Source organism: Elgaria multicarinata, chromosome 10, assembly GCF_023053635.1.
Source record: "Elgaria multicarinata webbii isolate HBS135686 ecotype San Diego chromosome 10, rElgMul1.1.pri, whole genome shotgun sequence".
Taxonomy (NCBI): Eukaryota; Metazoa; Chordata; class Lepidosauria; order Squamata; family Anguidae; genus Elgaria; species Elgaria multicarinata.
Window position 1 is genome coordinate 31,651,195 of NC_086180.1, and position 12,971 is coordinate 31,664,165.

The window sequence follows — 12,971 nt, forward strand, 5'->3', positions numbered from 1 at the left end:
TTATCATTTACTTTAACCTGGCCTGTGCCTTACCTATGTGCCAAAGTGTACAGAGGAAAAAAAGAGGGCAAGGAATGCAGACAGAATAGTCTGTCATAAAGTTTCATTTTTGATGTCAGACGTTGAACTCAAGCCTCATAAAGAAATTGATTTAGCTTTCATGGAAAAGCCAAGTAGGTGAGGCTTAAATTCAGCTCCATTCTTACAAGAAATGCTACCACTGAGTTCAATAGACTAAAACAGGAATTTATTTATTTATTTATTACATTTATATACCGCCCCATAGCCAAAGCATTCTTGTAACAGAGAAGGAAAAATGCAAATTGTCTTTAATCATCACTGGCAGATCATATCTTAATCACAGACATTTCCCCCAGCCACATTTTTTAAAAAAGGTGGGGGGGAGGGGGAGTTAAGCACCATTTGCAGCACTGAAGGGTGGGGTGTTGGGACTGCAGCAGGGGAGGGAACATTTTGATCTCCCCCCCCTTTCTACATTCATTCTGCAGCTCTGATAAAAACGGGGGTGGGAGAAGGTTAAGGCGCACACTATTTTTTTAACCCTGATGTCACTGCAAGGGACACATTTAAAAATAACTTGTAGTTAGGCTCTAAGTATTTCTATTTGCACTGCATTGCTTTCAGTCGAATGTACAGATGGATATACATCCATCTGAATGTGGATGTGTCTACCTACGATAAACTGTCAAGGGAATTTGCATCAGCAGGTGTGTCACATTGGATGCTGCTCAATGCCCCCTTTCTGTCCTTTAAATTGTTAAGGGTTAATCTGTGAAAGGGGAAAAGATTTATTAGGCTCAGAGAACACATGCCTGTTTGGGCCTAGAGCAAGCTAACAGCAGGTCATACGTTTTCCTTTGGTCTAGCTCTGAACTGGGCAATTTGTGACCCTCCAGAAATTTTGGCCTACAGTTCCCATGGTTCCTCACCATTGGCTAGACTGGCTCAAACTGATGTGAGTTGTGGGCCTCCAGATTTTTGGCCTACAAGTTGACCAGCGTGCACTAACTGCTGGTGTAAGGCTGCAAGCTCCTACCTACATGATGCTCTCTCTGCTGCCAATCCTCACTGGCAGCATGAGTGCAGCGCTCAAGCACATTCCTTTGTCCCCATGGCCAGTTCATGGGAGCTGTGGGTTATGGGTGTTAAACTATTTTCCTTCATACTTCCCCCAAGTACATAGAAAATGTTCTCTGGTCATTATTCCAGCCCTCCCTCTGACTTCCTGTCCAGTGCATCCCCATGCAGGACAACCTGTGAAGAAAGTGAGAAAATTATGAGGCACTATCTTACTACTCCTTCCAACAATCTAAATTTGTTATTCATTAAAAGCATTAAACACCTGACCTTCTGATGCAATACATTTTGGTTGTGCAGCATTCACTAAAGAGGATATAATTTAACAATGATTTGAGATCCTCCATGAGGCCTCTGAATGAAAAGTTCCAAGTGTAAAAGAGTTTGTCTCTTGATATTGCAAAGAGTGAAACAGTTTGCACAATCACCACTGCCCACCATGGCTTGTTTAAGCCATAGCTTGTACCAGGCGGTATTAGGTGACCATATGACCGGATTTGCCCGGATTTGTCCGGGTTTTATTGCAAACCGGCAAATCCGGGAGGGGGAGGAGAAATCTGGATTTTTTTACAAAAAGCAGCTCTAATGGGAATTAACAAAAATGCTTATAACTCTGTCATTTTTTAAGATAAAGACATGAAACGTGGCACAATGGTAGCTCTTAGGAAGGGCTTTGGTCATACCAAATTTGAAACAGATCTGTTCATCCACTGATTTTTTAGGAATTTTTTAAAAATTAAGGTTTTAAAATTATTATTTTTAAAATCGTCATTTTTAAAGATAAAAAGATGAAACTTTGCACCATGAAAGGACTTAGGTAGAGCTTTAGCCACACCAAATTTGAAACAGATCCGTTCATCCATTGATTTTTTAGGAATTTTTTAAAAATTAAGGTTTTAAAATTATTATTTTTAAAATCGTCATTTTTAAAGATAAAGCGATGAAACTTTGTACCATGATAGGATTTAGGTACAGCTTTAGCCACACCAAATTTGAAAGAGATCCGTTCATCCATTGATTTTTTAGGATTTTTTTTAAAAATGAGGTTTTAAAATTATTTTTTAAACTGTCATTTTTAAAGATAAAGAGCTGAAAGTTGGCACCATGATAGCTTTTAGGTAGAGCTTTAGCCATACCAAATTTGAAACAGATCTGGGACCAGTTGCAAACACTGTTAACAACAACAGCAGCTTGCAATGAGTGAAGATACAGTCAGAAAAAATATTTGAGGGAAGGGGAGAATGTAACACTTTTTATACTGTTGTTTTTATACTGTTTTTTATGTTTTTAAAATTTTTGTATACTTTTAATGTTTACTATTTTTAATTGTTGTAAACCACCCAGAGAGCTTCGGCTGTGGGGCGGTATATAAATGTAATAAAATAAATAAATAAATAAATAAATAAATAAATAAATAAATAAATAAATAAAATAACACAAAGAGTATAGCAAAAGCTTCAAAGTACAGCAAAACCTACAAAAGTAGGAGTGGGTGAAGTTAATTTCAGATACATTGAATCTCTCACTTGTTCTTTATTTCAGTGATTTTAACATTAAGATGTTATGTAGAAGAGATTTGTCTTAAATGTGTGCTGTAAAATCAGACATGTGACCAAGGCTATGTTCGGGTGGGCACGCCCCCTTGGTGCTGGACATGCCCCCTTGGGGGCGACCATGTTGTCCTCCTTTTTGTTTTCCAAAATATGGTCACCCTAATGTTGACCGAACCCAGATGGCGAGATGTCATGCCCTGCATAGAGATGGAGTCAGGAGATGAGGAGGAGGTGGCAGAGGCTGGACCTAGTACCGAGAAGCCCAGCTCAGGTAGTGAGGAGGCTGGACTGGCAGAGACTGTGGCAGAGCCTCAGGGAGAAGAGCCAAGGCCAGCTGGGACCTCTGCTAGCTCTGAGGGCCTGATGCCAGCAAAGACTACAGAGGAGCCGCAGAGGTCTGAGGAGGAGGAGGAGAAGCCTGGTTTCAGCCAGTTGTGGGCTGAGAAGGCAACCAGATGCCGGTCTCGCCGCCTCCACCAGAAACACCAGGCAATTAGGGATCAGCTGAGAGGCCATGACTCAGCACTCTGACTAAGGATAAAAGCGCAGCTGTGAGCCATGCAAGGTTGTCAGAGATTATCTGAGCTTTCTGGCGGAAGCTTTTGGCTCTTAGATCTCTTGACCCCGTGCCTTGCTCCAGATACCTAGTTCCTGAATCCAGCTTTGACTCCCGGACCCCGTGACCATGTCGGCCTACTCTGGAATCCTGTTTTGACCTTGGACTGCTTTTGACTACGTTTTGCCTGTGACTACTCCCGTGACTCCTGGACTGTGGATTTGGACCTTGCTGACTGTCGGCTGTGTTTGACCTTGGACTGAACCACTGTGCCTCCGCTTTGCCACGACCCCTAGACTCTGGACTGAACCGAGACTTTGCTGTAAGCCTGAATCTTGCTCCACTCCGTCCCTTTTTGCCTTGACTTTCCAAGCCCCCTTTCCATTGCCTGCTTTGCACTGTTTGTAAACTGCAATAAACTCATCTGTTGCTTAGTTACCAGCTGGTCTAATTTGTCTTTGTCAAGCCATTTGGCGGCTTTCCCGGACACGAGAGTTATGCAAGAGAGTTAAACAATCCTCACATAATTCTAGAACAGGCCATGGGTTATGCGAGGGCTGTTTAACTGTCCTACAACCCTCACCACCTGTGTTTACATGACATGACAAGCTGTGGTTGTGGCTTGAATATTAAAAATGGCTACCCACATGCACCACAGGCCATTGTGGCTTAAATTAGCTACAGTGAGCTGTTTGTGTGAAATGGCCCATACTTTTGTTTGCATTGGTAAAAAAGAGGCGGACACCATTCTTGGGTTTAAAGTAGGCCACAACTTTATTTTTTTAGAGATGTTATTATATTAAGCAGCATACAAGTATAAGTAATATATATTTACAGGCATTATTAATTCAGCAAATACATTCGGTGGGGAGGGAAGAGAATAGGCTGTGATTACTCCTATTTGTCTACGGAGCTGGCGTGGTTGTCCATGTCCCTTTTGGCTTCTTGGTCAGTTCAAGCCTTGGCCTTCTGTTATGGTGAAGTCTTGTGGTCTTAAAAGCAGGCTACATATGGTACTCAGCTCTGGTGGGAGGTTACCACTCTAGTCATGACTCACATTACAGGCATGATAAACTTCACCTTCTATTAGTCTTAAATTATCACTACCACCCTGCTCTTTGCTCTTTTCTACTTGCCAAGTTGTAACAGAGACAAGATACAGGCTACAACAACACACCAAAGGTGATACCCTAAGGCAAGGCATAAGACATGCCTACCATCAGCCAATCTGGAACACATGAAAAAAGAAAATCCTTCCCAGACCCCAACTGGTTGACCAGCTAACAACTAGGATAAACCTGAACTTGAGAGTGGGTGAGTTGTGCTGCCTGTCATGGCTAATGTAGGCCAAGCCGTGTGTGGTGAGGCCTTTGTCAAAGTCTCATTCCCAAAGGTCATGAGACATTGAAATCCTGTATGTTGACAAGATTTGGGCCACTCTGCCCAGAAATGCCCAACCAATGCGAGATCTCTTCCCTCAGTGCCTGAGAAGCGTCCCAGACACTGGGGGTTGCTGCTGGAGGCACCCAAATGCCTATGGAGATGAATATCTGTGGTGCCTCCCACCCATCAACAACCTCCTCCTTCAAATACAATAGTTTAGCAAGGGCCCTTTAGCTGAATCTCCTCAATTTTCTCAACAACACAATCATTCATTTACTTTGTCACCTTCAAAAAGGACTGGTGATAAATCGTTTGCTCAGCTTTCTTCTGGATTCAAAATGGCCTTTATACCATTTCATGCCCCCCCCCCATTTCCCAGAGAGGTTTTTTAAAAACAAAAAACCCATCCTCATTTGATATTCAGATTTTCAGATTCAAATCATGACTTTCTGTTCTTTTCTTCTGATACCTCCTTAATTTTATATATTCAAGAGGTTTGCTCCAAGATTCAGAGGTGTCGAGACTTGTTTTAAAATTACTTTTAATTATGTTGTAATATAAATTGCGTGTTCAATTTTCCCCTTGAAAAGTTAGGCATACAGAGTGAAAGTCTGGAAAGTAATTCCCAAGAAGAATGATCAACACAATTAAACTCCTATATATTGAATAGAGACCTTGGAAGACAACTTGCACAGGTGCTATAGAATGACAGCAATGTAATGAAGCCATTAAGGATATTGTAACACATGCCATAGACTCTAATTTGTGTAAAGGTGGCAGCTCACCACTTTACAGACTGTTGAACCCATATTCCAAATTCAGAATGGTTCAAACATATAGGGTTGGATCCAGATTTAGGCATGTGCAACAGGGCTGGCAGAAGTAGACTTCCCTACCCCCTACTCCCCATGGCAGCCCTTCCAAACTGTTGTGATGCAGGGAGACGCAGGTAGCACCCCTTCCGTTTTTTGCTCCCCAACACCTGGCAAGCCTCAGGCATAACTGGGATCTGGATATTCTTGTCCGGCCTGGGGCTGAGATTTGTGACAGGCTGCAGTTGGGGGCCAGGCGGGGAAGGTTTCTGCAAGGTAGCTTGGGGTCAAAGAGACCAGAGGCAGATAACATGGTCACAGGCAGAATGGAAGTCGAACAAAGGATCAAGGGCCGAAAGCAGGAGCATCATCAGTGATGATGAGAACAGGGTAGGGCGTGGCAGACCGCTGTTAGTCTGTCGGAGGAACTGCTCAGTCTTGGATACAGAGTATGTTTGCTGGGGCTTGCCTGATGCTGGAGGGTGGAGGAGGGCATGTCAGTGCAGTGGAGCAGAGCTGCACACTTTCACAGCCTGGGGAATTAAAGAGCACAACTGTATCACAACACTCATCAATCAGAAACGCTCCTTTCAAGAAGATTTCTGAAGTCATGCTTTATATAAGCATGAGGAAAGCTTCAAAAGGAAAGGCTGAGGAAGTCTCTGTTACACCATTGTGACAAAAATGAGCTATTTATCACATTTCTTTACTGCCCAATAGCCTAAGCTCTCTGGGAGGTTCACAACATGTTTTGTTTTCCAACGGTAGAGTCTCATATCTTGGCAGGATTCATGTAAAAGCATTTTGGCTGACAAACCTATATTGGTTAATAGTATTAAATAATAGATGCATTTGGAAAATCATGCCGACCTTACGGTAAATTTGCCAAATAAAATATTAATCAAGTAAATGTTTCATTGTGATTTAGCCCTGAGAATTTTAAGATATATCAAATATCCCTGAAAACTGTTTTGTTCTAAATACTCTGACATTGTAAGAGTTTTTATAAAGTGATTTTTTTAAGTACACAGGTTATCACAACTTTTAGATATCATTTGAAAGAGTATAATAGTGATTGAGAAATGTGAAATTTAAGGCAAATGAAATGGAGTAACCAACAGTAGTTCAACAGTTTATACCTTATACAAAGAGAACTTTCTCTCAGCTATTTTTACCAGAAAATAATCATTTTTTTAACAAGTAAAGGCCTACATAGTTTAACACAAACTACACTGCGTATGCTGAAGAAGGTTACCTTAGTTCATTTTTCCTAGCCTGGAGGTTGGCCTTACTCATGCCTAGATCTTGGTTTCTCCATAAATGTAGAATGGACATTCTCACGTGTCCAAAATGTAAGTTATTAATCACTTGGGTAGTGACAGTCTGGTACTGAAAGATACAACAAACATGTCTTGAAGCCTGTCCTACCTCACAGGGTTGGAGGTGTAGACTCCCCTTTGTTCTCTATTGGAGAAGTGAAATTGCTGCTATAAACTGCTCTGCAATTTAACATATTCTGTCTCGGTATGAGGAATAGAAGTGAGCACATTCATTGTTTCATCTCTGTTTTATCCAGTGTAACCCAGCATAGGCTCATGTTTTGAATTTCAATTGTTCCTAAATCATACTTGCAAAATCCTTTTTATACCCCTTAACACACTTGAGGAACTGGAAGAAATTACACAATTTATCAGCTTTACATCTAAAATCCAAGTTAGGCCTAGAAATGACCACCAGAGGTTATATGGACATGGTGGACAAATTGCCTGAGTATAGTGAATTTAGATATACGACTGCAATATTTAGATATATTAACATACTGGATATGAAGCAAATGAAACTTATCAAAGACTTGGAACATTTTCATTCAGAGTAAATCCACTATTTTGGATAAAAATCACGTTAGCTTTATACTGCCTATTACCCCTAAGCACTTTTCCCTCCAGTTTTCTAATTAGAACAGATATTAGGAAGGCTACAATTACCCACCATCAGTACCACCCCACAGATATTGAGGACTATTTCAGAGATTATAAAGTTTGCAGATGTGCACATGCATTTTATATTTAAGCAGAACAGGAAAGAACTGCTTTGATATCTATGTTACTTGAACCAGTATCTGGCCTCAGTAATGGAATGGGTGAGAGCAAATGAACTGAGCTTCAATCCATAAAAGACTGAAGCTCTGTTGGTGGATAATTCCTCTGTCTGGATGGGAGAAGTGTCACCAGCTCTGGGTGGGGTCACATTCCCTCTGTGGGAGTAGGTGCTTCAGGTTCTCTTGGCTCCATCATTGTCGGTGGGCAAGCTCAGGTGGCTTCCACAGAGTGTCTTCTACCAGCTTCATCTGGTAACTCAGCCGTGGCCCTATCTGAATGGGGATGGCCTGTGATTGGTGGCCTGTGCTCTGGTAACCTCTAGGTTAGATACTGCAAAGCGTTGAACGTTGAGCTGCCTTTGAAGGCACTTCAGAAACTTTAGCTAGTGCAGAATTCAGCAGCCAGGTTGCAGACTGGTAATGTGAACATATCAATCCTGACTTTTCTATACTAGTTGCCAATTTGTTTCCAGGCCAAATTCAAAATGCTGGTTTTAACTTATAAAGCCTCAAACCCCAGTATCTCAAGGACCGCCTCTCCCTGTATGAACCTACCGAGTCCGTGAGGTCAGCTTCAGAAGCCCTTCTCTGCGTACCCCCTCCAAGAGGAGCAGAGGGGGGGTGTTGGGAACAGGCCTTTTCTGTGATAACCCCATGTATGTGGAATGTTCTCCCCAAGGAAGTTCATCTGGTGCCAACACTGCCATCTTTTCAGCGCATTTATTTTCTCAGGCACTTGAATATTCTTTATTGTGGGCTTCTTTTAGAGTCTTCATTCTAGGCTGTGAGTGGGGGAAGATTTTGTGTATTGTGGATTAACACTTTTTGGCATTATATTGTTTTTAGAGTATGTTTTTATGGTGTTTATTTTTATTTATTGTGCTGATTATGAGTTATATTGATATTGGAGGGTTTCCTGACATATTAATTCTGGATTTCTTTATTGTATGTATAAGCTTTATACGCTGGAAAGCAACACATACATTTAGTTGATGGTGGTGGTGGTGGGATATAAATCAGATAAATAAATAAAAATGTTAAGGTATTTCATGAATGCTAACATTATTGTAGTCCAATTAAGTTCTGTTTATCAGTGATTTGTGTAAAGGCTGGAGATGCAAACAGTGTGTGGCCCTCCTAATTAGAATTTGGGATGGGTACTTCCAGCAAAATGTTATCAGGATTGAATGATAATGTTAACATGGATGATAATATTAACATAGGAAGTTGGCATATTATATTATTATTAGTATTAGTATTAGTATTAGTATTAGTATCCCGCCTTTTGCCCAATGCTGGGCCTCAAGGCGGCCTTACAAAGTTTAAAATATACAGGGGGGGGAGGGAAACAAAACCATAAACAATTAAAAAAATACACAACAAAATTATAAGACATTAACATAGATGGAGGGCTGGATTATTCTCAAAAGGCCTGCTTGAACAAAAAAGTTTTAGCCTGCTTCCGAAAGCCCATCAAGGAGGGAGCCAGCCTAGCTTCCCCGGGAAGAGAGTTCCAGAGCACCGGTGCAGCCACCGAGAAGGCCCTCTCCCATGTTCCCACCAAGCGTGCCTGTGAAGAAGGTGGGACAGAAAGAAGGGCTTCTCCAGAAGATCTCAAAGCACGGGCAGGCTCATAAGGGAGAATACGTTCTTTCAAATACCAGGAAAGACTATTTTCCTTCTTGACTCGTACTGGCAGTAGCTCTACAGGATCCTCTCAGGCAGAGCAGAGGTCTTTCACATCACCTGCTCCCTGAACCATTTAACATTGAATTAGGATTTTTCTGCATGCAAAGGATGTCCCCTACCCCTGAGCTATGGTCCCTCCCCAAAATAGGACATAAGCATCCATTTCCGTGACAATCAAATGGATTTACCTATATCCAAGGTTAGATATTCTCTTTCCTCACTAACCCAGTGTTTCCATTAGAACTACAGTATATTAATTCAAAATCCACAGTTGGGCAATACTTTTATTAGGACTAACTAAAATTCCACAGAACTGTACAAGCTTTTAGGTTCCCCAGAAGATTTCATCAGGCAAAAAGCAGGGGATACTGGAAGAAATGGGCAAACTGTCATCTTGGCCCTGTGGGGAAGAAGAAAGAGCAAGGGGACAGGAGCAGGCAGAAGAAACATCATGGCCTGCTCCTGTTGGACAGTTACCCCACCCCCACAGGGCAAACTGTCATCTTGGCCCTGTGAGGAAGAAGAAAGAGCAAGGGGACAGGAGCAGGCAGAAGAAACATCATGGCCTGCTCCTCTTGGACTCTTCCCCCACCCCCACAGGGCAAACTGTCATCTTGGCCCTGTGAGGAAGAAGAAAGAGCAAGGGGACAGGAACAGGCAGAAGAAACATCATGGCCTGCTCCTCTTGGACTCTTCCCCCACCCCCACAGGGCAAACTGTCATCTTGGCCCTGTGGGGAAGAAGAAAGAGCAAGGGGACAGGAGCAGGCAGAAGAAACATCATGGCCTGCTCCTCTTGGACTCTTCCCCCACCCCCACAGGGCAAACTGTCATCTTGGCCCTGTGAGGAAGAAGAAAGAGCAAGGGGACAGGAGCAGGCAGAAGAAACATCATGGTCTGCTCCTTTTGGACTCTCTCTCTCCTCCCTCCCTCCTGAACTCCTGTTCCTTGTGTGTCATGTCTTTATTAGACTGTAAGCCTGAGGGCAGGGACTGTCTTTTTTGCTAAGTGTAAGCCGCTCTGAGAGCCTTTTTTGGCTGAGGAGTGGGGTATAAATATGATAAATAAATAATAATAATAATAAATAAATAAAGCCCTCCAAAATTGGCCAAGTATTTTCTAAATTGCAGACCACACGACCATATCGCCTCGTCAATTTATTGGACTGTGTTTCTTCCCCTATTCCCTGCTTTTGTCTGATGAAGAGTTCTGGAGAACTCAAAAGCTTGCACAATTTTGTAGAATTTGATTGGTCCTAATAAAGGTATTGTCCAACTGTGTTTTGGATTTTTATTTTTGTCATAGGCCAACATGGCTACTTTTGTGTAAATTATTGCTATCTTCAAATCAATCATATTCACATACATACAACATACTTATACAGATTACTATCATCATTATTATTATTTTTGATGAGCTTTTTCTCTCCATGCAGAGATAGGTAGGAAACAATCTTTGCCTGTCTGTTCACCAAGGAAAAAAGCATTTTCTCAGTAAACATATATGCTTGTTTTTCCATCCATATCCAAAACTAAGGTCTCCGGTCTATAAAAACAGAAATCCTAGATCATATCTACCAAGGACATCAAGGTCTAACCTAGCCTTCCTCAACCTGCAACTCTCCAGATGTTTTGACTACAACCAGCATTTCTGACCATTGACCACGCTGGCTGGGGCTGATGGGAGTTGAAGACCAAAACATCTGAAGGGCATCAGATTGGGGAAGGCTTGTGTAGTGAGTGGACTTCACAGAATTCCAAAATGCTGCTAAGAGTCCTGTATAGCCTAACACAGTGAGTAGATTTTAGCAGGCTTTAGTTGATAAGAGCAGGCCACATTCTCTGGAGGGGCCTCTCATAGTTATGTCATCCTTTTCTCAGAGTCGTATCTCAAGATGAGCTGGGATGTTTTCACTCCTAACAAGGCACTAAGGAAGGCATTTAGGTTTCCTAGCTTAGATGCTCTGGGAACCTGCAACAGGGAGCCCCACTGCTTCTTCTGAGAGTGGGGAGGGATGCAGTTTCTGAGAGAGAGGCAGGAACCTAGCAGGGAGGCTTATAAGATCCAATGCACAGGCCTCATTTATTTATTTATTTATTTAATTACATTTATATACCGCCCCACAGCCGAAGCTCTCTGGGCGGTTTACAACATTTAAAAATAGTAAACATTAAAAGTATACAATTTAAAAACACACACACACACACACATAAAAACAGTATAAAAACAACAGTATCCATTTAAAAACAACAATTGTGGGGTCCATTAAAAACAAACTTAACGTTGTTAAATGCTGTTAAAATGCTGTTAAAAATGCCTGGGAGAAGAGAAAAGTCTTGACCTGGCGCCGAAAAGATAACAATGTTGGCGCCAGGCGAGCCTCTGGCTTCGCTTCCGGAAGAACTGCACAACTGGCCAGGAGAACCTATTATGACTCAAAAGGAAAGCTTCCATCTATCAGGGGGGCCTGATAGATACCCAACTATGAAAGCTTGATTAGCTGGAAAGAGGTGCTAACTTCCTTTGCATGTATATATTCTACTTTCATTTTCCATCAATAAACTGTCATCTTTTTGCACAAGTGGCTTGTTTTATCTTGGTAAACAAAAGAACCTGATTGTTGACTTGGACCTGGCATAGCCAGAACCCAACTCAACACAGCTAAAGTGTTGGACTGGGAGTCGTGAAATCCAGGTTCTAGTCCCCACTCAGCCGTGGAAACCAACTGGGTGACTTAGGGCCAGTCACAGACTCTCAGCCCAACCTACCTCACTGGGTGGTTGTTGTGAGGATAAAATGGAGAGGAGTAGGATTATGTACGCCCTCTTGGGTTCTTTGGAGGAAAATGTCATATCTGAGGCAAGCATATGTCATGGTGACCTGGTATTGGAATTGACATAAAGAACAAAATCTTGTCCAGGCAGGCAAGCAGAACAGATCAGCACAATGGGAGGAACTTTTAAACACTATAGCCTTACCCAACAGAATTTGGAAAAGGCATGCAGCTGACTTACGTGTGAATTGAGAGGTAATTTGCTTGTCATGGACTACTATTCAAGATACATTGCGATATATGATCACCAAATGCAAAAATCTGGTTTGCCAGAGCCATCTTGCAAAACAGACAGTAATGTTACTACTTAAGATTGCCACTCGCTCCATTCAACTTATTCAGAAGCTGTCAAAATTTAGAGATGAGTGATTGAATCCTTACTCTACCAGATTTGCTGATTTATTTGTGTGGATAATGTCAGTATACAATTTAGTCACCAGGTGGCACTGTTCTTACTTGTCTCTGAATGTAAAGGAAAGTTTCCTGTTAGGTTTCTGTTCTTGTTGGACTGAGACAATAAAGTTCTTGTCTAGCTTCCTGACTGGTGTGTCCTCTAAGCCAGGGCCGGGCAGATGCTAAATCAGGAACTACTGGTAAATCTCTAGGTGATTCGCAGTAAATTACCAAGGGTTCCTACCTCCCAAATATTTAACAAAAGCAACAACAAAATAATTCCCCACCCCTACCCCAAATTAAACTGTTGAAATAAAGGATGTTTGGGATAACCTGGAGTGGACTTTTGTGTGAAAAGACTGTGAACTCAGTTCGGTTCTGTTACTAAAAACAACTTCCTACACTCAGAATATGCTCAGAGACACACTGGTGTGTTTTTTTATTCTTACTATGGCCCAGTTGAGAAGACACCTTAAACCACGGCTTTAACCACAGTGGTAAAGCCAGAAAGATGGGCCGTATTCTTTTGAACGTTCCTCTGGTTAGTGGATCTTGGG